Raw genomic sequence first — 21,958 nt, forward strand, 5'->3', positions numbered from 1 at the left:
GTAGCCTGAGGATTGAACCTCAATATAAAATACTCTGTATGTACAAGTGCTCATGATTTGATATTCTAAAGATGAAGAAGAGAGAGGTCTAATTTCATTTATTACAAAATATATAGGCTTTGTTTGGTTGTCAGGGTAATGTAAATTTTTTAGGTAAAGTGAAATTTATTTTACATGGAGAATTTTTTTTAGGCTCCGTTTGGTTGCAAGGGGAATCAAAGGGAAGGGAAGGGGAATTTTTCAAACCAAAAAAAGAAACTTTTGTAATCATTACCCCTTGTGATTATATAAACTACTTAAATTTCTTACCATATTTAGTAATGATACATTTTCCATGTAATATTTATTTTACATTTTAAACCAAAAGAAATTGGATGCAAAGTAAAGTGGAATTTAATAACCAAATATAGAATGATTTGGACTTAGTGATACTGTCAGATGGGATAATGATTACGGATTTTTTTTTTTAAGTATGAAAATTTCACTTCCTTTCCCTTTAATTCCCCTTGCAACCAAACGGAGCCTTAAATGTTTGGATGTCAGTGAAATCTAATTTACATGGAGAATAAATTCCCCTTGTAAATAAAAATTGTATTTTTTATTTCCCAACTAAAATTGGAAGTAAAATTAAAACCCAAGCTTGAGTCGTGTCTCTCGACTCCTCGTAGCTTTATTTCTTCTTTGAGAAGCTCAGAAGCTCTAAGGCGCTGATTCTTTCTCTCTGAAGCTTAATGCTCTCCACGAAAGATCAACCTCTCTGAAGGACCCTAATTCTCTCTCTCTCTCTGAAGCTTAAAGCTTTCCAAGGAAGATTTGTTATACCCGCGCCAATGTACACCCTAAATTTTTGGACTAAATTGATTTTCTATTGGTAGATGTTGTGACAATGCCAACTATCAACACCTGTGACCTTGGGCCGTGGCAGTCAAGGGGATAACTGGAACAAAATGGTGGAATTCGATCTGATGGGTGATGTGACTACACGAAGGTAAGCGTTTAATCCTTAAATATCATGTGTACATTCTCCCTTTGAAGTCCTCGAAGTACGAGACAAAGCCGGGGATGTTTGGAGTGAAAAATAACCCATCTTTGCTTGGGTGGTTTATCATATGGTTTTGGGTATTGAGTAAAATCACCTAGGCTAAAATAGCTGTAAGTGGAGTACTTGGTTGTGGGACCCACTTACCTTGGGAAATGTGCAAGGGACTAGTGTTCCCATACCTTGTAGACCCCATCCACAACCTTTCCTCTTCTTATGGGACCAATAGGTGGACCCACTTAACCATTTATAGCCCAATAATGGGTTTTGACCTATTTGATACCCAACCAAACAGACCTTAGGAAGAGTTTAAGTTATAAATAGAAGCTTGGATTCCCTTAGCCCATTTCTTTTACTCCTCAAGCCAAAAACATGGGAAGAAGGGAAAGAAGAGAAAGAAAAAAGAAAGGAGAGGAGAAGAAGGAAAGAAGGAGGGGAAGAAGAAGAAGAATGGAAGGAAAGGAGCCCTTGCTGCCCTTCCCTTGAAGCTCATCTTCTCCTTTCCTCTTGAAGGGCCAAGCTAAGAGAGGAACCTATGGAAGGAAGGAGTGAAGGAAGGAGAAGGGAGAGAGGCTTTGGCTGAAGATTGAACCCACATCCCTTGGTGGATAAATCGTGGAACTCCTCTAATTGGTAAGATAAGCCATTAACACCTCCTCCCCTTCTTTGACCAATTTTGGGGTTTTGGGAACTTGGGAGATGGGAAAACCTTGACCCAGGGTTCTACTTAGAACCCAAGGATCGGTTGAAACCTTTAGCCTATGCTATTGTGGAGTTATTACACTCCATTCCTAACCCTAAGACTCACCATCTCATCCTATTTGAAAGACTTAGGGTTTTACCCTATTATGCCTTAGATTAAGCCCTTCTTAGATTCTTTTTTTTAATCCTTTGGGTTATATGGACCTAATGAGGTCTTAGGACCTTAAGGGACCTAGGGGGAAGCTACTTTGGTGTTCCCTTGCCTTCACACTCCTTGGAAATGAAACCCTTGGTTAAAAACCCCTTGAATCTCGGACCTGGAGGTCTAAGGTTTTACATACAATTTTAAGACCTACGAGAAACCACCCTTAAAACCACCTCCCTGTATGAGCCCCTGGTTAGAGAGATTTTACATGCGATTTTAGGTTTTGAATAAAACCACCTATAAAACTGCTAGGCTTTAAAGCTACTGGTTAGAGAGGTTTTATATGCGATTTCAAGAATTGGGTTAAGACCACCCATAAAACCACCCTGCCTCTGAAACCTATTACTTAGGTGATTTAAGGGATGCCTTTTAGGGATCCTTTCCATCACTTGTTTAACTTTATTCTCACTCTTTCCCTAGGCTTAAAACTCCTATCTTGTGGTGTATCACTCAATCGTGGCGACGAACTTGTAAGAACGGGGCATAACCTATATTGTGAGTGGGTTTAGTTGTTGTTTAGGCTTGCTATTATTAATTGTACATGTACCATGCTACTAGTATACTTTATTAAGCATGATTGTGCATCTTGTATACTTTTAATACTTGATTGATATGATGATGTTGTGATTGCTTTCCATCTTTTATTTGAGTTACGGTGTCGGAACCCCAGGAATATATAATACCTTTTATTGAATGTCATATTGAACAGTATGCGTCATGCCGTGTTGGTACCTGGCTGCTAGATGGAATGAAACGTTGATGCACCTGGAATACCTCTCGGGATGATAAAACTTGCATGTAGTATATCTGCGGCTATGACTTTTGTACCCTTATGCTACGACCCTTACCAACAGGGGTTTAGGTATTGGGTAACCAAAACTCCGAATTCTGTGGAGGTGAGAGAGGCCAATCATGGTAGTAATGGTTATCGGGATCTGCCATTGGGTGGTTTTGGTGGCTTCGACCAGCGTAGGCCCCGTAGTGACAATTGAGGTTTCATTGTGGCGATAAGATAAGTGACCCATAGTGTCTCCCGAGTTGTCATAGTAGCATATACATTTGACTTAGTTTGTGTGATAGGTGGAAAATTTACTAACATGTGCATACATCATGGACTATATGTGAATTGTGTGTTTGTGCATCCCCATCCCCTCACTAGCTCAGTGGAGCTAACCCCCTCGTGTACACACTTTTTAGATTATGATGCAGGTGGCGGAAGAGTACTGTGAACGATGTCCTTGCAATGATTTTACCTACAGGGCATACTGATGGCTGGAACTTGGTCCCCTTTTATATTTTGACTTTTGGGCCTTGTGCCTTTGTAATAACATTATCTGTTTACAATATATATTTTGTGTAGTTACTACATAGTCAGTTTAGGATGAAAACTTTAAACTATATGTATCATTCAGTAGTTTGAGCATGAAATAACTATTATGGTAAAAGCTTCCGCTTGTATTCCTGATCTTTCAAAATGTAATATTTCTTCCCCCGCGCTCTAATATTACTATGTTGATAATATTAGTTCTGACTGTGTATTGGGACACTGCATCTGTGATCCTGGCAGTGGTTGGGATGACATGTGTTGTCCTAGTCATACCCTTTTATTGTATTTTATCCCTTGTCGGGATGGAGGCGTGACAAGATCAACCTCTCTGAAGGGCGCTAGTTTTCTCCCTCTACAAAGCTCGGAAGCTGCTCTGAGCAAGATAAGTTCAGTAACTCTATCCTAATTAGGAATAGATCATTTGTATTTTTCTGATTCCAATCCAAATAGAATAAATCGATTTCAATGAGTGAAAAACCCTAGGTTTCCCCATCTTGTCATCTCTTTCCTTTCCTTCTTCTTCTTTTTCACGTTCCATACTTTGGGTTTCTGTTGTTTGCTTTTATTGTATATACCGTATAAAGCATGTAAAGCACTAAAGCCTGTTACAATTTTATGTGAGAAATGGTACTTCTTCTACTTGATTCTCTTTAAGAAACTTGTTATTCACCCTAGCTACGTAAAGCGCATTCCGTCTATGGTGATTACCATAATCTCTGTGTTGACAGCATAAAAAGAACAAAACCTTTCGAAATCATTTCTCCGAGATAAGCCTGTGCTGTTTGCATTGTCCCCTCTCCTACTCGTGACTAGGAAAAGGGATGGGCCTTGTACACGAAGTGTAGCTTATTTTATTCATACAGAAGAAAAAAAAAACCAGAGGAAATCTAATAACGAGTAATCAGAAAACAAGAAGGATTAAAGGTTATAACAAATGTGAATAAAATAAGAGCGATGAGCATGTTCTCTTTCCTTCGTATTTAATTTCTGGTGGTTTTATTTATTTAGATGTTAATCTTTAGAGTCTATAGTTGATAAATGCAGGAGCGGAACACATAATTTAGCAAGCAGAGCCTCTTCTCGTAGAATACCCGGATAAGAAACCTCATGGGTTATCTATGAATCTGATGCAGAACAAAGAACAAAAAATAGAGATTAAAGACAGAGAACAGTCACTAATCAATGGCTAGGACCTATTAGCATCCAGCAGTGTTGATAAATGTCTTCAGTATTGGGCATCTCTCTCTCTCTCACACACATTGTATAATGATATGGCATCCATAATTGTCCTAATGTGAGGTAAACCAGTTTTGGTTCCAGAAATAATTTCTATGTTCAAGTTTAATTAGTCCTCTTTCAGTGTAAGAAGTGATCTACCTCTACTGTGGCCTTCAGAAGAGAATTCTCATATTTGATGTAATTAATTTCAGGCATGTAGACTCAAATCAACAAGTTGCTGCGGAAATAAGTTTTTTGGTTTTTATTTATTGGGGGTGGGGGGGAGGGAGGGAGGGTGGTCAATATGAGACCTCCTTTGGGAAGCTGGCCACTTCAGATCAAAGAGCACAGTTAGTATAGCATAAGGTGCATTGGAAGTAGTAATTAAATATTTAGATATCAATTATGTTCTATTTGAATTTCTCCTCTTTTAGGTTGTAATAGGTATTTTGGGATTTTGGTTTTGATTTATTCTTGGTTCCAGTCTAGATTGATAGTTTCCATTTTTTTGTTTGAGCTTTGTTGGTCTAGTTTAGGCTAAAGTTATTTGAATAGTCTTTGGTAAGTTGGGTTGGGAGGGGGGAGTATTTGGTTTTCAACTTAAATTTTATGTAAGAGTCTCAGCTCTTGAATTCTTCTCTAAGCACTTGGGGGGAAGCATTGCAAGCATTCCCTTGCCTCCTACCTGTCATATGTTTTATGAGAAAGTCTAGTTTTACCGCTATAAAATTCCAGTGCATATATGGAGGATGTTCTATCTCTGAGCCTCTGGGGTAGGATACACTAGCACTTTTGTGTCTATCTCTCTCTTCACATAAAATGATCTTGTTGCCTTCCTATACACGATACCATTTTAACACATCTCATTGGTTAGCTCCTCTATGCCACTTGCTTAGACAATTCTCTCCCTTTATTTATCTAATTCTGAACCCGAAGGTTTTCATCAACAAATCTTGGAACTGACTTCAACTAAATGGCAGACCCATTTGTTCTATTCAACTTTATATAACTTGCTTTCTAACCTAGCTGCACTCTACATTTTACAGGAATCCATTCTAGACCTTTTGCTAAAATCCTCTGCAAATCCTAGATTTTAACTTTTAAAGCCCAAGTATTTGCTGGGTTTCCATGGATCCAAATTTTCTACGGCGCGGTTGCCCCAACGGCCTGTGCCAGAGAGGATCTGGATTGGGGTTTCCATGAACTGTAGTTATAGATGTAATTACTTCTGATTGATCAGTTATCAGACATCAATCTTGTCCTCCAAACCAAAGTAAATCTTATCTTGCAGTGTTGTAGCTCCAAATCTGGAAAGGATTCATAAAATTACACTAATGACCAGGATCTGTATACAAGTCGATAGAATCCAACTATTGGCATATAACAATGAGAAACAAGTTCAATAGTCCCAAACCCATATATATCACCACAATGGAGCCATTGAATGAGTGACCTTTGCTGCCATTGCATTTTTTCTTGTTCCACTGATCGCATCAAGCTCCTTTTGGACTGCCATTGCATGCTCTGCCATCCAGGATACCAATAGGTCTTTGATTTCTTTTGAGGAATGCTTGAAGTTTTTCTATGAGTGTTCTTATATGTGTTTCTCTTCTTGGTGTAGGAAGCTCTTCCTAGAGCCATTACTTGATTGAAAATGGGATGCGTTCTTTCCAAAGTCATGGCCAAATTAAATAGTTTGAAGGGATACATGAACCAAAGTTTTCAGAGAATGGCCAAAGGCTTTACTATTTTGGAAGATCTATGTTTACCTAGGAATGGTGGTGACCCTATCCTTGCCCTTGTATGCAATGCTCACATCGTAGCTGGAAAACTTCAATAAGGAACTTGACATTGCAATCTGATACAAACATGCCATTGAGGCTGGTCTTGTTTGTGGCCATTTCTGATATATATATATATATATATTTTTTTGTAAGCAAAATGTACTATTTGGTTGATTGAGGAAAAATCCAACTGGTTGTAGATAAATGCAGAAGAGGTATGTTGAATGTTTGCATTTTGAATCATTAGCCCAAATTTACAGTTTGATATTGCTTCAATGGTCATTAATGACTATGAATGTCTGCCCACCTATTTATGAATGTTTGATAATATCCCCCCATTGATGTGCGATACCCTCTCCCGACCATCCAAATTGTTAGAATTCAAAGGCGCTCTCTAATTGCCTATGCACATTTGTGTGTAAGTGTTAGGGGTGTAAATGAATAGCCGAAATCCATTTCCATATCCATGTCCGTATCCATGTTCGAATCCGTTTAGCACTATCCGAATCCGTCTGAAAGCTAAACGGATGCGGATACGGATAGGCTTTAGCTATCCGAAAAGCCATATTTACATGTAAACGGATAAAATATTCAATCCGTATCCTTTTAGCACTATTCAAATCTGTCCGAAAGCTAATCGGATGTGGATGCGGATATAGCACTATCCAAGCCGAATCCGATCCGTTTGTAGCCTTAGTAAGTGTGTGGGTCTCAACGGGGAAGCTATGATGTGTTTTCAAACATTATTTCAAATTCATGAAAATTCTGTTATATATAACACAAGTTTGAAAATGACTGGTACACCCCCTGATCCTTTTCAGGGGGTGTGCTGGTCATTTCGCGCGACTGTGCTTGGGTGCAGGTACACACCTCACTGCAGTACCGATTAGCGTTTATTAAGAAAGAGCCTTAATAAATGAAAGTTAGTACAATGGGTTGGATTACAAATTTTAAAAAATTTTACATTGATTTTACATCAATTTTACAGACAACCAAACAACTTAGTAAAATTAATTTCACTTTACTGCCTTTGCAGCCAAACTACTTAAAAGGGAAAAAAAATTCCCTTCACTTCCCTTTTCGCCTTTTTTCAGAATTTTTTTAAAAAAAAATTGTATTAAAGAATGGGTTAGATAATTAAGAAAGCTCTTCTCAAGCTAAGATGAAGGAAATGGTCAACTATTTTTACTTGGATTTCAGAGGGAAAATCAGAATGGGTATATTTGAAGTGAAGTGGGATTTTGGGATGCAGAATATGAAATTACTAGTTTACAACAACTTCAACGATTTCTTGGTCATAAATTCATTGAGTAGCTCTCATGGTTTGGTTAGTATTAGTATAGGAAAATCAGCAAAGGGTATTTGAAGTGAACTGGGATTTTGGTATGAAGATGGGATGATATCTGGTTGAAGCGATTTTCCTATGGAGAACGAGGGTGATTAGCTTGTGGACATTTTGCCTACAAGAATCCTCTGTTAGATAATCAGCTAAAGAATTTTTAAAACTATTTATGTGTTATATTTCAAATTCAAAAGTTGAAAGTAACGCTTGCCATCTAGCAAATAGAGATTCTGAATATATTACCTATTCAGTTCTCTTTAAGTATGTAGATCTTAGGTGTTCTCGCTATTTCTCTGTCATTTGTATCTTTATCCCGCCCATTCCTCTAAGCTGATTGTACTTTTGCACTTCAGTGAATATATTACCAAATTCATCCCCCCCCCCCAAAAAAAAAAAAAAAATAGAAAAGAAAAGAGATTTTGAAGCCACATTTACATCTTTAGTAAAGTTTTCTTTTTCACTTCCTCTGTAGTAGTTCCTCTATGATAGTTTTCCTGCTTATTGAGTGTTTCCCTGTGAGTGTCTTGTATTAGTGTGAAGTACCATTGAGACTGTGTTTGGTATGCATTCTTGAAATGAATTCCAGCTCAATTTCGCATTCTTGGGTGATAAAAATAGACAGCACTAGTGTTTTGTTAGGTACATTTCATTGATCTTTGTAGATTATGTTAGATAATAGTATTCTAGGCAACCGGTATAAGACTTGACAAAATCTGCTTGTATATAAATATATATATACCCGAATGAAATAACAAAATAAATACAGAAATAAAACAACTTACAGTACAACGATGACCGTCTTCTTGTTTCTTCCAAAACAGCAAGCAGGAACACAAGTGGAGTCGTACAGAGAGTACTTTCCTTAAGGTGTGGAACGCCCCCTATTAGTGCGGATCCGGGTTAACCTTGGCGTTCTACCTCCAAGATAAAACCACTTCAATCACAATTGGCAGCACCCAAGAGTGATTACAATACGGAGTACCCAAAGGTAATTACTCAGTAATCAAAAAGGAAGAAGACGAAGAAGATAAGAAGCAAACAGAATGCAAAGCACTGGAAACACTTACACGAATATCCTTTGAAGCCCAAAGCCCATTTGCTTTTATAAGCTCACAAGTACCTGTACATATAGGATGTGTCTCTACACACCTGTACATGTACAGACATGTACACCCCATATACAGATCCCTCTACGTATAGGTAGGTGTACATACCAGGTCCCTACGTATGGGTGCATGCATATGCATGTGCCTATACGTACTACAGTGCATGTGCATGATGCCATTTCGGATCAAGGGTGGATGTGCATGTACTTCACCAAAAAGAATACATCATATGAACCCATACCCACACCCGCCCCGCCTCGACCTTGACCACGGCTACGGCCCGGCCCGGCCCGGCTCGACGAGCTTGCGTGTGTGAAAAGCACCCCAGACCCCAACCTCACACATGGGACAAGGGAGACTTCCCTTAGAACCCTCTATCCCTTGTAAGCTACATGAGCTCATACTAGCTCACTTTTCTACTTGTCCCTAACCAATGTGGGACTAAACTTGAAGAGGTTCTCATGCCTTTTCAAGTTTCCTTACAAGTTTATACAAGAGGTCCTTGGTTCAAACCGCCATGCACACACATATACAAGTGTTTCCAACAAAATCAAAACAAAGTGGAGGGAAAGGGTTTTTCATATTTGAAACTTATATTTCAAAAAGAACATTTCAAAAAGGAAAGTTTTGAAATTACTTTTTGAAAACACAAAATCCAACAATCCCCCACAAGTTTCTAAATATTGATAAAATGGAACAGACTACTGAGTAAAATTTAGACATAGTAGGACACATCGTTGGAGGTGTCTTTCGGACTTGAACCTACACTAGGTCTGATGAACTACGCTACAGAGTATGGGTGAAGTCAGACTTCTTGAACCTTTCCTCTTCTGTGTAGCTGGCTAGCGCACCATCCATATCCTACCAGTCGACGTTCGGACATCGTCTTAAATATAAAATTGGACATTATATGGCCTCGTCCCCTATCTTGGTCTCATGAATGTTTAAAGAGTTCGTCTTTTAAAAACTCTTATCAGTAGGCGGCTCCACCCCCTACATTCATTTAGGTTAGCCAATGTGCACCACAGTTAACACACCCCCACATTTCGTAGGATTCGGTTAATTAAGAGTCTTATAACTCAACCTCTTTTCATTGTGGTGGTACTACTTTACCATCTAACCAGAATGAGCAAATATATAGTAGTACTATACAGGTCTCCTAGTGACTTCCTTTGTACCCTTTGAACCTAATTCAGAATTAGTCCTCTTCACATAGGTTGGGTTTCCATCACATGACCTATGACACAGGCCTCAAGCTCATTCCTTTAGATGCTTCATTAAGAAGTAATGTATGCATAGGTTTTATGAACACATCCGTAAGATTCTTTTCAGATTTCACATAGTCGATAGCTATCATCCCTTCACTTATATACTACCTAACAAAATTATGACATAGACGTATATGTCTCCTTTTTCCATTGTACACCCTATTCTTTGCTTTTGCTATAGCTGCCATACAATCACAGTGACGTGAGATAGAAGGCACCGGTTTCGGCCACAATGAAATCTCCGTCACAACATTCCTGAGCCATTCGGCTTCAGTTCCTGCCTTTTCTCAGGCAATAAATTCAGCTTCCATGGTGGAACCTGTACTACACGACTGTTATACAGATTTCTAAGAAATTGCTCCACCACCTAGCGTGAATATATACCCACTAGTTGCTAAGGATTCATTCGTATCTGAGATCCAATTAGCATCACAATAACCTTCTAGTACAGCTGGTATTCCTCTATAATGAAGACCATAATTCATCGTACCTTTTAGGTACCTCATTAACCTGTTAATAGCATGCCAATGCTCTTCCCCAGGGTTATGAGTGAATTGACTCAATTTCCCAACGGCTAAAGCAATATCCGGCCTTGTGCTATTCATCAAATACGAAACGGAACCAATAATCTGAGAATATCTCTTTTGATTAATTGGTTCACCCAAATTCTTTCGTAAATGACATCCCTGATCAAAAGGTGTCTTTATAGCCTTTGAATCAAAATAACCATACTTCTTAAGCATGTTCTCAACATAGTGAGCCTGAGATAAGATAATTTCTTTCTCCTTTCTGATGATTTTTATTCTAAGAATCACATCAGCTTCACCCATGTCTTTGGTATCAAAGTTAGACACCAAAAGACTCTTGGTTTGTTTCACTATATTCATACTAGTTCCCATTATCAACATGTCATCGACATAAACTAGTATAAACACACCCTTTCCTTGATGAAATTTACTATACAAACATCTTTCTGCATCATTGACCAGAATTTGATAGTAGTACAACATCAAGCTTTTCGTGCCATTGTTTTGGTGCTTGTTTAAGTCCATATAAAGACTTCACCAATTTGCACACTTTTTGTTCGTGTCCAGGAACACTACAACCTTCCGGTTGTTTGATATAAATCTCTTCCTCCAAGTCACCATTTAAAAATGTTGTTTTGACATCCATTTGGTGTATCACCAAATTGTATATAGACGCTATGGGCCATCATAACTCTTATAGTAGTAATTCTGGCTACAGGAGCAAAAGTGTCAAAATAGTAAATTTTTTTCTTTTGTCTAAAGCCTTTGACCACTAGTCTTGCTTTAAACTTGTCAAGTGATCCATCCGCTTTCAATGTTTTACGAAATATCCACTTAGTATCTAACACCTTAGATCCTTGTGGCAAGTCAACAAATTCCCAAGTATAATTGGATATGATTGAATCCAACTCACTTTTTATTGCTTCCTTCCAGAATACAGCATCTTGAGATGTTACTGCTTCTCTATAGGTAACAGGATCCTTATCTATTAGATAGACAAGTCAGTGAGGTTCATCATTTATTAAATAAACGATCCAATCATGTCCATAATACTTAGATTTCTTTTGTCTTTTACTTCTTCGTAGTTGACTTGTATCGTCATCACTTAACTCATGACCATCATCAATTGCATGATCATCATTTGACACTTCTTTTTCTAACATCGAATCACTACAATCTTGTTATTAGCCTGATTTGACTTATAAGGAAAGATATTTTCAAAAAATTCAGCATCTCTAGACTCAACAATGTCATATTCTTCACATACACCTTCTATGGTCTTTAGTACCATAAACCTGTATGCATTACTGTGCATCGCGTATCCTATAAATACGCTATCAAAAGTCTTAGAACCAAGTTTCATTTTCTTTGGTTCAGGTATTGCTACCTTTGCCAAACAACCCCAAACTCGTAAGTGTTTAATGCTAGGCTTTCGATTGTGCCATAACTCGAAAGGCAACATACCCGTCTTTTTGTGGGGTACTCTATTGAGTATATAACAAGCCGTTAAAATAGCTTCCCCCCACATTTCAAGAGGTAATTCTGAACTTACTAGTAGTGAATTCATCATTTTCTTTAAGGTCCGATTTTTTCTTTCGGCTATGCCATTCGATTCTGGTTGATAAGGAGCGGTAGTTTCATGTATGATGCTATTGCTTTCAAGAAAATTAGAGAGATTAAAATACTCTGAACCTCTGTCAGTTGTAAGTCTTTTAATTCTCTTCCCAAGTTGATTTTTAACTTCCGCCTTATATGAGATAAATGTATTACACGCTTCATCCTTTGAAGCAAGCAAATAAATCATAGTATACCTTGAATAATCATCAATAAACGTTACCATGTATTTCTTACCACCTCTTGATTCTAGTGACTTAAAATCGCATAAGTCACTATGAATAAGATCAAGAAGATTACTTTGTCTAGTCACAGACTTATGTGGCCTCTTGGTAAATTTGGCCTCAACACAGGTAGAACACTTGTCCAAGGAGGGTTTGATGTTCCCATCAATTAATCCCAATTTGCAAATCTTGTTAATATAAGCAGCACTACAATGTCCTAATCTAGCATGCCACATATCATAAGAACCAACAAAGTAAACAGAATCAGATACTTCATTCATAACATCAGAAACACTTAATACAAAGAGCCCATCACTTAGGTAACCCTTTCTTACAAATACATCATTCTTAACCAATATTATCTTGTCAGACTCAAAAGATAATTTAAACCCTGCCTTGTTCAAGAGTGGCCCTGACACCAAATTCCTCTTTATTTCAGGAACATGAAAAACATTGTCCAAAATTAATGTCTTTCCCGAGGTCAATTTTAAAGTGACTTGTCCCTTGCCGACAACAATCGAAGTATTAGAATTTTCCATAAATATCCTTTCACCTGTGATAACCGGTGAATACTTGGAAAACATACTTCGATCCCCACTGATATGCCGAGTAGCACCGGGGTCGATAACCCAATCTTTGGGTTTATCAATCATATTCACCTCGGTTACCATAGCAGTGAAAATCTCGCTTTTAATGAGATTGATTTTCTTCTCATTCTTTTTCTTGTTTCGGCAAATCTTTTTAAAATAACCTGCTTTGCCACAGATGAAGCAATTACCCTTTTTCTTCTTGAAGCTCTTATCCTTCTTAGTTTGAAGGCTCTTCTTAGATGGTGATTGCTTCCCGGTTTCCACAAGATTCGCTTTGAGTTTAGTCAACCCAGTTACCTTGTCAACCTTATCTTTTGCTTTGTTCCTTTCCTCAATTTTAATTCAGACCACAACTTGCTCAAAAGTCCATTCCTTCCTCTTATGCTTCATAGCCACTTTGAATTCATTCCAAGAGGAAGGTAATTTTTCAATCAAGGAACTGGTAACAAAACCTTCAGGCAAGACAATATTCTCTTTGGCCAATCGTCCAACAAGTACTTGGAACCTGTCAACCTGAGGAGATATTTCTTCATCATCATTCATCTCAAAATTAAGAAAATTTGCCGTCACATATTTGCTGCTTCCCGCATCTTCAAGAGTATACTTCTTGGTGAGCGCTTCCCAAATTATATAACCAAACTCAAGTGAATTGTAAACATTGTACAATTCAAGAGGGAGAGCGTTCAATATACGATTTTTACACTGGAAGTCTGCCTCCACCCATGCAAGCCTCTTTGCCTCAAGTGCATCATCATCACTTTGGCTCGATTTGGGTTCTGTTAAAGCAAACGCCACCCCAATTTGAGTCAAAGCGAACAGCATCATTTGTTTCCAACGTTTCAAATTTTGACCATTAAACTGGTCAATTTTGTCAAACTCCGAAACAATCCTCATTTTCTCCATTGACGGTTGAAGAGCACTCATGGAGGGCACAACATTAGTCGGATGAGAAAACATGGTAGGCATCACTGGATCGGCAGCAACATTTGGATCTGCCCCATTGGTTGGATTGACATTAAGTGCATCTGAACCAGAATCAGTAGCCATGTCTTATACCTATTCCACACCTTAAGCTTGTTAGATAATAGTATTCTAGGCAACCGGTATAAGACTTGACAAAATTTGCTTGTATATAAATATATATATACCCGAATGAAATAACAAAATAAATACAAAAATAAAACAACTTACAGTACAACGATGATTGTCTTCTTGTTTCTTCCAAAACAGCAAGTAGGAACACAAGTTGAGTCGTACAGAGAGTATTTTCCTTAAGGTGTGGAACGCCCCCTATTAGTGCAGATCCGGGTTAACCTTGGCTTTCTACCTCCAAGATAAAACCACTTCAATCACAATTGGCAGCACCCAAGAATGATTACAATACGGAGTACCCAAAGGTAATTACTCAGTAATCAGAAAGGAGGAAGAAGAAGATAAGAAGCAAATAGAATGCAGAACACTGGAAACACTTACACGAATATCCTTTGAAGCCCAAAGCCCATTTGCTTTTATAAGCTCACTAGTACCTGTACGTATAGGATGTGTCTCTACACACCTGTACATGTACAGACATGTACACCCCATATACAGACCCCTCTACGTATAGGTAGGTGTACATACTAGGTCCCTACGTATGGGTGCATGTATATGCATGTGCCTATACGTACTACAGTGCATGTGCATGATACCATCTCGGATCAGGGGTGGATGTCCATGTACTTCACCAAAAAGAATACATCATATGAACCCACACCCGCCTCGACCACGACCGGCTCGACACGCGCGCGTGTGTGAAAAGCACCCCGGACCCCAATCTCACACATGGGACAAGGGAGACTTCCCTTAGAACCCTCTATCCCTTGTAAGCTACATGAGCTCATATTAGCTCACTTTTCTACTTGTCCCTAACCAATGTGGGACTAAACTTGAAGAGGTTCTCATGCCTTTTCAAGTTTCCTTACACGTTTATACAAGAGGTCCTTGGTTCAAACCACCATGCACACACATATACAAGTGTTTCCAACAAAATCAAAACAAAGTGGAGGGAAAGGGTTTTTCATATTTGAAACTTATATTTCAAAAAGAACATTTCAAAAAGGAAAGTTTTGAAATTACTTTTTGAAAACACAAATTCCAACAATCCCCCACAAGTTTCAAAATATCGATAAAATGGAACAGACTACTGAGTAAATTTTAGACATAGTAGGACATATCGTTGGAGGTGTCTTTTGAACTTGAACCTACACTAGGTTTAATGAACTACGCTACAAAGTACGGGTGAAGTCAAACTTCTTGAACCTTTCCTCTTCTGTGTAGCTGGCTAACTCACCATCCATATCCTACCAGTCGACGTTCGGACCTCGTCTTAAATATAAAATTGGACATTATATGGCCTCGTCCCCTATTCTTATTTTCCATTGTAAGATATATATATATATTGAAAGAGGAGTTTTTTATCTTAATTTGCTACGAAGGGAGCATCCCTATAGAGGGCAGAGTTCTATCAAGTTCTGAATTATCAAATTTGGATTAACCACTATGTACTTGGTGTAGATTCCTTCATGATTCCAGAAGTTCAATCACAATTGCAAAAGAAAAACATTGTGCATATTATCGAAAGGGTAATAGACCAGATTAGGGTTATGGAGGAAAAACTTGTTATCAACAGTTGCTCGTGCCACATTGATTAAGTCCAACAATTATCCCCAATTACTGGATAGCATATAAATGAGAACCTAAAATTAGTGCATGATCACTTGGATAAATTACAATCTAATTGATACACTAAGGGCCATATCCCTTCGATAATTTGGAATCAGCCAATCAATCATACACCTTGCAGTGACAGACCGATACATGACCAATCCTTCCAAACAATCACTATGATGGACTCTTTATTGTATCTGACCTTGGTAGGCAATTTGCTAGACTGCATTTTTTCTTTATCTGTTGTTACCATTTCTATTGAAGCATGATCTCTTCAATAAATTTGATCCTGAATATTACTTTACCACTTCATCTATTTCACCTAAGGTATGACTAGTCTGTCATATTTTCCCATGACCAAGGCATGTCTACCTCTCGCACAAGCATTAGAGTGGTCTGTCATTTTTTTTTTTTCCTGATCAAGGTTCATGGAAGACCATATTTGTGGTTGTGTTGTGTGTGACTCATTATAAATGACTTCGAGCTACACTACTTTTTCCAGATAATCGTATGTTGAATCATTAATGTAATAGTTCCCTAGGTTCAGAGAAGCTTGATATTCAATTCATCTATTTCACCTAAAGGATGACTAACTTTTCCTGATTCCACAAAGCAACACACCCTATTCTTCTATGTTTTACCTGGAGGGATGAGTAAATTTCAAGGTGTAAAGAAGGCATATTATCAAATTTTTTGCTCCAGTGTTTAACAAATCAGCTGATCCTAATAGCCATCTTTACAAAAATGCCAGATTGGTTGACATACTATTGTTAAAAGTAGCAAGAGCGTCTATCATACTGATCTTAATCAGACCCCTCTGTCATTTTTTCAAGTATTCATTGGTACGGTATCCTTTCCATATCCTTTCCCATCATATTTTGTTATCTTTTACTTTTCTGCTCTTCTACTTCTCTTTGAATCCATTTTACCCCTATACCTTCCTTTCCCTTGTTGCGATGCTTAGTAAGATTTACTGGGATAAATTTCTCGTGAATGTTATTGTAGTGTCCCCAAATCCAGGTTAAAGATATGGGTGCAGGCCTCACGAGACGCCGTTAACTAACGGTTGGTCTTTCAATTTTGTTTCTTACTAAGTGCGGAAAATTATAAGCATATATTAGAGACATCAGGATATCACAGCTGAATATCTATAAACATTTCCATAAACTATGAAACTTTATTATATACATTGGCATCAGCCATCATCACTGTAAATGATGATGATATTTGGCTCTAATATAGCCATTTTCGGCCCAACTGGTGAGCCGGTTGAACAGCCGACCATGTACATCAGTCAACTGGACGATGACCGATCGGAGAATTCCCGACCAGTTGTCAGATCCGGTCTGACCGATTCTCAACTGGTTTGGGCCGATTGGGCTACTGCGATCAGCCGGATCCTGCCTTCTTAGGATCCTTCAATCAACCATTTCTTACTAAATCGGCCATAACTCTGCCAATTCAAGTCCAATTACCCTGATTGTTTTTCTGAAAGGTAACTCGATTGCCTCATATCTCATGTTTTGGGTTTCCCCAAACTCTGACTAGATGATCCTCTGAAACTCACGTGAAGTTGCCGCTTCACCATAACCACACAACTATCAGTCTTTTCTCTTTACTGTGGAGCACCGGTAGGGTCCACACTACTCTTAGGGTCAATCTAACCCACTTGATGCTTGTAAATAATGAGAATTCATATTTACCTGTACTGTCAAAACTTTTCTGTTGAACCAACATCAAACAGATTCCGTCAAAACGAACCCATCAACACCTGTCAACCATAGCAATCAATATTAAATACTATTCTGGGTACGGGGTATAAAAGTTATTTATTTATTATTTTTTTTTTAATAATAATTTCTGTGAATTTTTTCCTGTAAACTGTTATCATCTTTTCCTGAAATCTTATTCGGGTTTATATTGTTACATTATTTCCACTGTTAATAGAGTTAGTTATAACAGAATGTGAACTTGATCCCATAAAAAAATATGTACCTAATGCACGAAACTCCCGCCACTGCAGGGTTTGGGGAGGGTCATAATGTGTGCAACCTTACCCCCGCTTCACGGAGAGGCATTTTCCTGACTTGAACCCGCAACCACTAGGTCGCAATAGAACAAGTGAACAACATTACCATTGCACCAAGGTCTGATGTGAACTTGATCCCATATTGGAACAAAAATAGTTTGCCAACCATCTCATGCATGGATTTTGGATAGTGGCAGACTTATCTAAAAAACTGGCCAGTGATATTACCAGTTCTCTTGAAATTGAGTTAAAACATTCATATTCATAATATATTAAAAAGGGAAAATGAGTAGTAGTTGCAACTAATTTTCATCTCCGATATGTCTTCATTTCCTAATCGTAATATTAGCATAGATGAAACTTAAAATGAGTTTCACACATCATACATTAGACTATGAGAGACTGCTAGTGACCCTCTTCGATGTGCATTTCTTTTTCAAATGGATTAGCACCATAAGAAAGAAAGCCAATTACCTTCTATCTACAATGTATGCCATACTTTGATCCTTTGCAGTGTATTGCACTAGATTTTATATTCCAATAACCCTCCTGCAGGAAGCAAGGAGTTATATTTTCAGCGATATGGACGATTTAACATCCATCAGATATGGCGGGAAGATATCTTACCTTGCCGTGTATATCTTCGACACTGGTTAGTATCACTTATTTATCTGCATATCTTTATGAATACTTACAGCAATTGCCAGTGAGGAATAAAAGTTTCATACAACAAACTGTGACTTTGGAACCATGGAAAATAAATTATCTCTTGTGGCGAAGAATGATTCTGGTAACCAGGACTGCATTTTTTTTGCTGTAAATTTATCTTATTTGTTTCATTTTTCCCTTATATTAATAACTCAATAAAAATTCAATTATTTCCAAGAACGAAAAATAATAATCCATGGAATCAAAAAAGATTGAAATATTTTCATATGAACTGAGGGGGGAGGGGGACTAGTGTTGTGTTTCCTGAAAAAATAATTATTACTTATATTGGCATTATTTTTTTGGTTGGACATGACCTAAAAGCACATTTGAACAAGGTTGGATGAGGGAATGAATCCAGTTGTATGATAGGGCTGGAGTCCTCCATGGATGTCAAGAGTACCAATGATTAAAATATCATCACTATTTTGGGAAAATAGCATACTGAATTTTGAAATAGATCTTATGTTTCAATTTTTTGTATTGCATTTCAATAAAATATTTTCCCCTTCCCTATCCTTAAAACAATTTTATATTAGTTTTTAACAAATCTAGCCTAAGTGAACTGGTGTTCATAAGCTGCATCTAAATAAGAGGGAGTGCAGAAATGTTTTCTTTGTGGCTTATCCGGTTTATAAGTCTGTTTTTCTTGAATCTTCAAATTTTTTATTGGTCCTCTAGGATTTGTTTGGCTTAGAATATCACTTTAGAGGGACCAGTCACTCCAAAATCCAACACCCTGCTTGCATTTTACATTTATAGAACAGGTAGATTATAAACATGCAGAATCTGAGTACCGGTAAACTTAAATACATTGATATTAACTTATACAGATGCTTTAGAGCCAATATTCCTGTACATTTATGGACCAGTTTCCACTTGCTCACCCAAGTTATCTCTCCAGTGGGTACTAAGTAATTTCTTTTGTTATATCCAATTACATTAGGGTTTTTTTTGGCTAGTAAATTTTAAGGGGCGGTTGTTTGTTTTGCTATTAAAATTTTCCATTCCTTGTTTGCTATGGTCTATGGAGAACTCTATGGAAAAATTATGTTACATAGACTTAAGTTGATCAAATAGCCTCTGTAGTGTGTTGGCAGCAAAAAATCTAGGTGATGCAGCCTACAACAACTTTTTGGACCACACTTTTCTTGGTGACCGGAAGACGACAATCCGTCAGTACTTAGCCACAAGAGGTTCAGGTATCATGGAAGAAGAACCTCCAGAACCACTCAAGATCCGTTATGGTGGGTGATACTGACAAGTCCTTAGCCACAAGAGGTTCATGCTCCATTTGCTTGTGTGCCCTACCATGGTTGTATGGGACAAGCTTATCATACTCCAGGTTTGGTTAGAAGGTGAGAAAGGTAAGCAAGCAGTGGGACTAGAATATTCAATAATCTTCATTAATGGTTTCTCTTGAATTAAAGAGATGCTGTTTAGGAAGGGAAAACATGAAATTCTGTAAGACAGAAACAATGGTGATTGATATTTATATAATAAGATTGATGGACTTTCAGCAAACACATTTAAGAAATGGATGTAGCCTTAATTTTGTAGTTCGTTCAATAATGCCTCTCAATGACACAGATGAACTCTTCTATTTATAGCTTATGCAATAATGTTTTGATCAGGTGAGTATCAACTCTGCATTACAAATTTAGTAGATAAGGGAACGCTCAGGGAACCGCATATAGGGATCACCTCAAAAAAGGGGGATGGGGGGAATTTTTACTCACAAGAAACCCATGCATCGCACGGGAGAATTGTATATGGAAGAAATTACATTCAAATTGGAGCTCATGAAAGCAAAATGTGGAAAACAAAATGCTGCACGGTTAACTTCCAAATGTTGTGAGAGAAAGAGAGATATGAACAGAGACGGTGAAGGAAAGAAATTAGTCCCACATCGAAAAGATAAGGAGAGTAGTTAAGGTGGAGGGTATTATAAATAAGGAGGGGACATTCATAATAAAGATAATCCGTCCTGTTGGGGTTGTAAGGCGGCTCGTCAATGATCGCTAAGAGACGACGAGTCGTGCCAATACTCACCATAGCGAACACACTTTGAGAGGCGAGCTAGTTCCGCCTTACTTTGGTTGACTCGCCCGTCAATTTTTGGAAGCTCCCTAAAGGGGTTCGGCTAAAACACGTATTGATTTTGTATTTTTATTTTATTTTAAGAGGATAAAAATTTAACCCAATCTAAATTGGGTATACGATAAAACGTTTTAATGAACAGAACTTCTTAAACATTCAAATTCTAAAAGTTTCTTTTTATTTGGCTTTAGGTGAAAAGGCCAATTGAATGTAGTTGTTAACTAGCATTTGGCAATATAGTTGGCATATATAATATATGGGGCGAGGGGGTTCCCGCGAGGGGGTTCCCTACACTGCTGCAGTTTCTAGTAGAGAACCCTCTTTGGAATCACAATAAGGGGAGGGGTATTTATGACATAATCACTCCTTCACATGAACATTTTTTGAGCTGATGCACAACTTTTACCCATAAGATAAGTTTAAATTCATTTATTTTATTGTGTGTTGCGGAGAAATCCGAGCTGGTGTCCACCTGGCCGAGCTGATCTGCACAGGTAAATAAAACAAGACAAAAGAATGTCGGCCCGAGTCGGTTAGTACACCCCGATTCCTAAATCAGATCTCTACAACAGATAAAATTCTCAAATCCAAAAAATAGTTAGTGTTTCATGTAATCCTAGGTGTCCTCTCTAGGTTGGGAGTCATGAAGAAAACGTGATCTTGACTAGCTTGGGCATATGGTTAGATCAATTAACTATACAGGTTTAGGTATTTAGAGTTCTGAGTCCGATTTGAGTAGACTAGGTTGATCTTCTGCTCGACTCGGCAATTGACTTACCACTCGGGTTCGTTCGTACCGCTGGTCAATGGACCGGATTTGTATGTTATTTGGTCTCTCTTTACGTCTTTCATGGTTCGGTTTGGCTATCCGGATCAGTTCGACAATCGACCAATCCAACACGTGTCATTTATTGATTGGTTGACTCTAATTATGGTTCATCATTGTGTATAGATGATGATGTAGATATACCCTATCAAAATTGAGCCCCAACCAACATGCATACCAGAACTTCGTTGCCAAACATTAAACATTGTCGTAGAATCGAGTACGACGGATATGTATCAGTATTAATATCGACACTTGGTCGATACTCGATACTGAATCTGTGATATGGTAAGAGCAGTGAGCGTTAAATGATCAAAATTCAATATGAAATCGATATATTTAAACGCAAAAACATCTGATACGGCCGATATGTATCAATTCAATTTCAGAACTGGCCGAGATATTATGCACTAAAACTGTGGTTATAATATAGCTTGCATATAGGACCCTCTCAACTAATAAAGGGGTAGAAGAAAATGGCCATAGATTGGGGGGTGGTCGAAGGAAATCTCTCTTTAAGCGTGACCCTCTATTCTCTTCTTTTTCCTGAAGAACAAATCCCTATAGCTAGACAAAAATCATCATCACTATACCACCACTGAAATAATATATTTACAAAACCAAACCTAACACAGGCATGCAA

At 37.9% G+C, this 21,958-nt stretch overlaps 1 long non-coding RNA gene across 1 annotated transcript; it reads left to right on the forward strand.

The window, feature by feature from the left end:
- Nucleotides 1-373: 373 nt before the first annotated feature.
- On the forward strand, nucleotides 374-19,510 carry LOC122667846. The gene is made up of 3 exons (XR_006333869.1): nucleotides 374-386; nucleotides 18,241-18,333; nucleotides 19,479-19,510. It is a non-coding gene; the product is annotated as an uncharacterized LOC122667846 (long non-coding RNA).
- The last annotated feature ends 2,448 nt before the right edge of the window (nucleotides 19,511-21,958 follow it).

This window comes from Telopea speciosissima, chromosome 7 (assembly GCF_018873765.1).
Source record: "Telopea speciosissima isolate NSW1024214 ecotype Mountain lineage chromosome 7, Tspe_v1, whole genome shotgun sequence".
In the NCBI taxonomy this organism is placed as follows: Eukaryota; Viridiplantae; Streptophyta; class Magnoliopsida; order Proteales; family Proteaceae; genus Telopea; species Telopea speciosissima.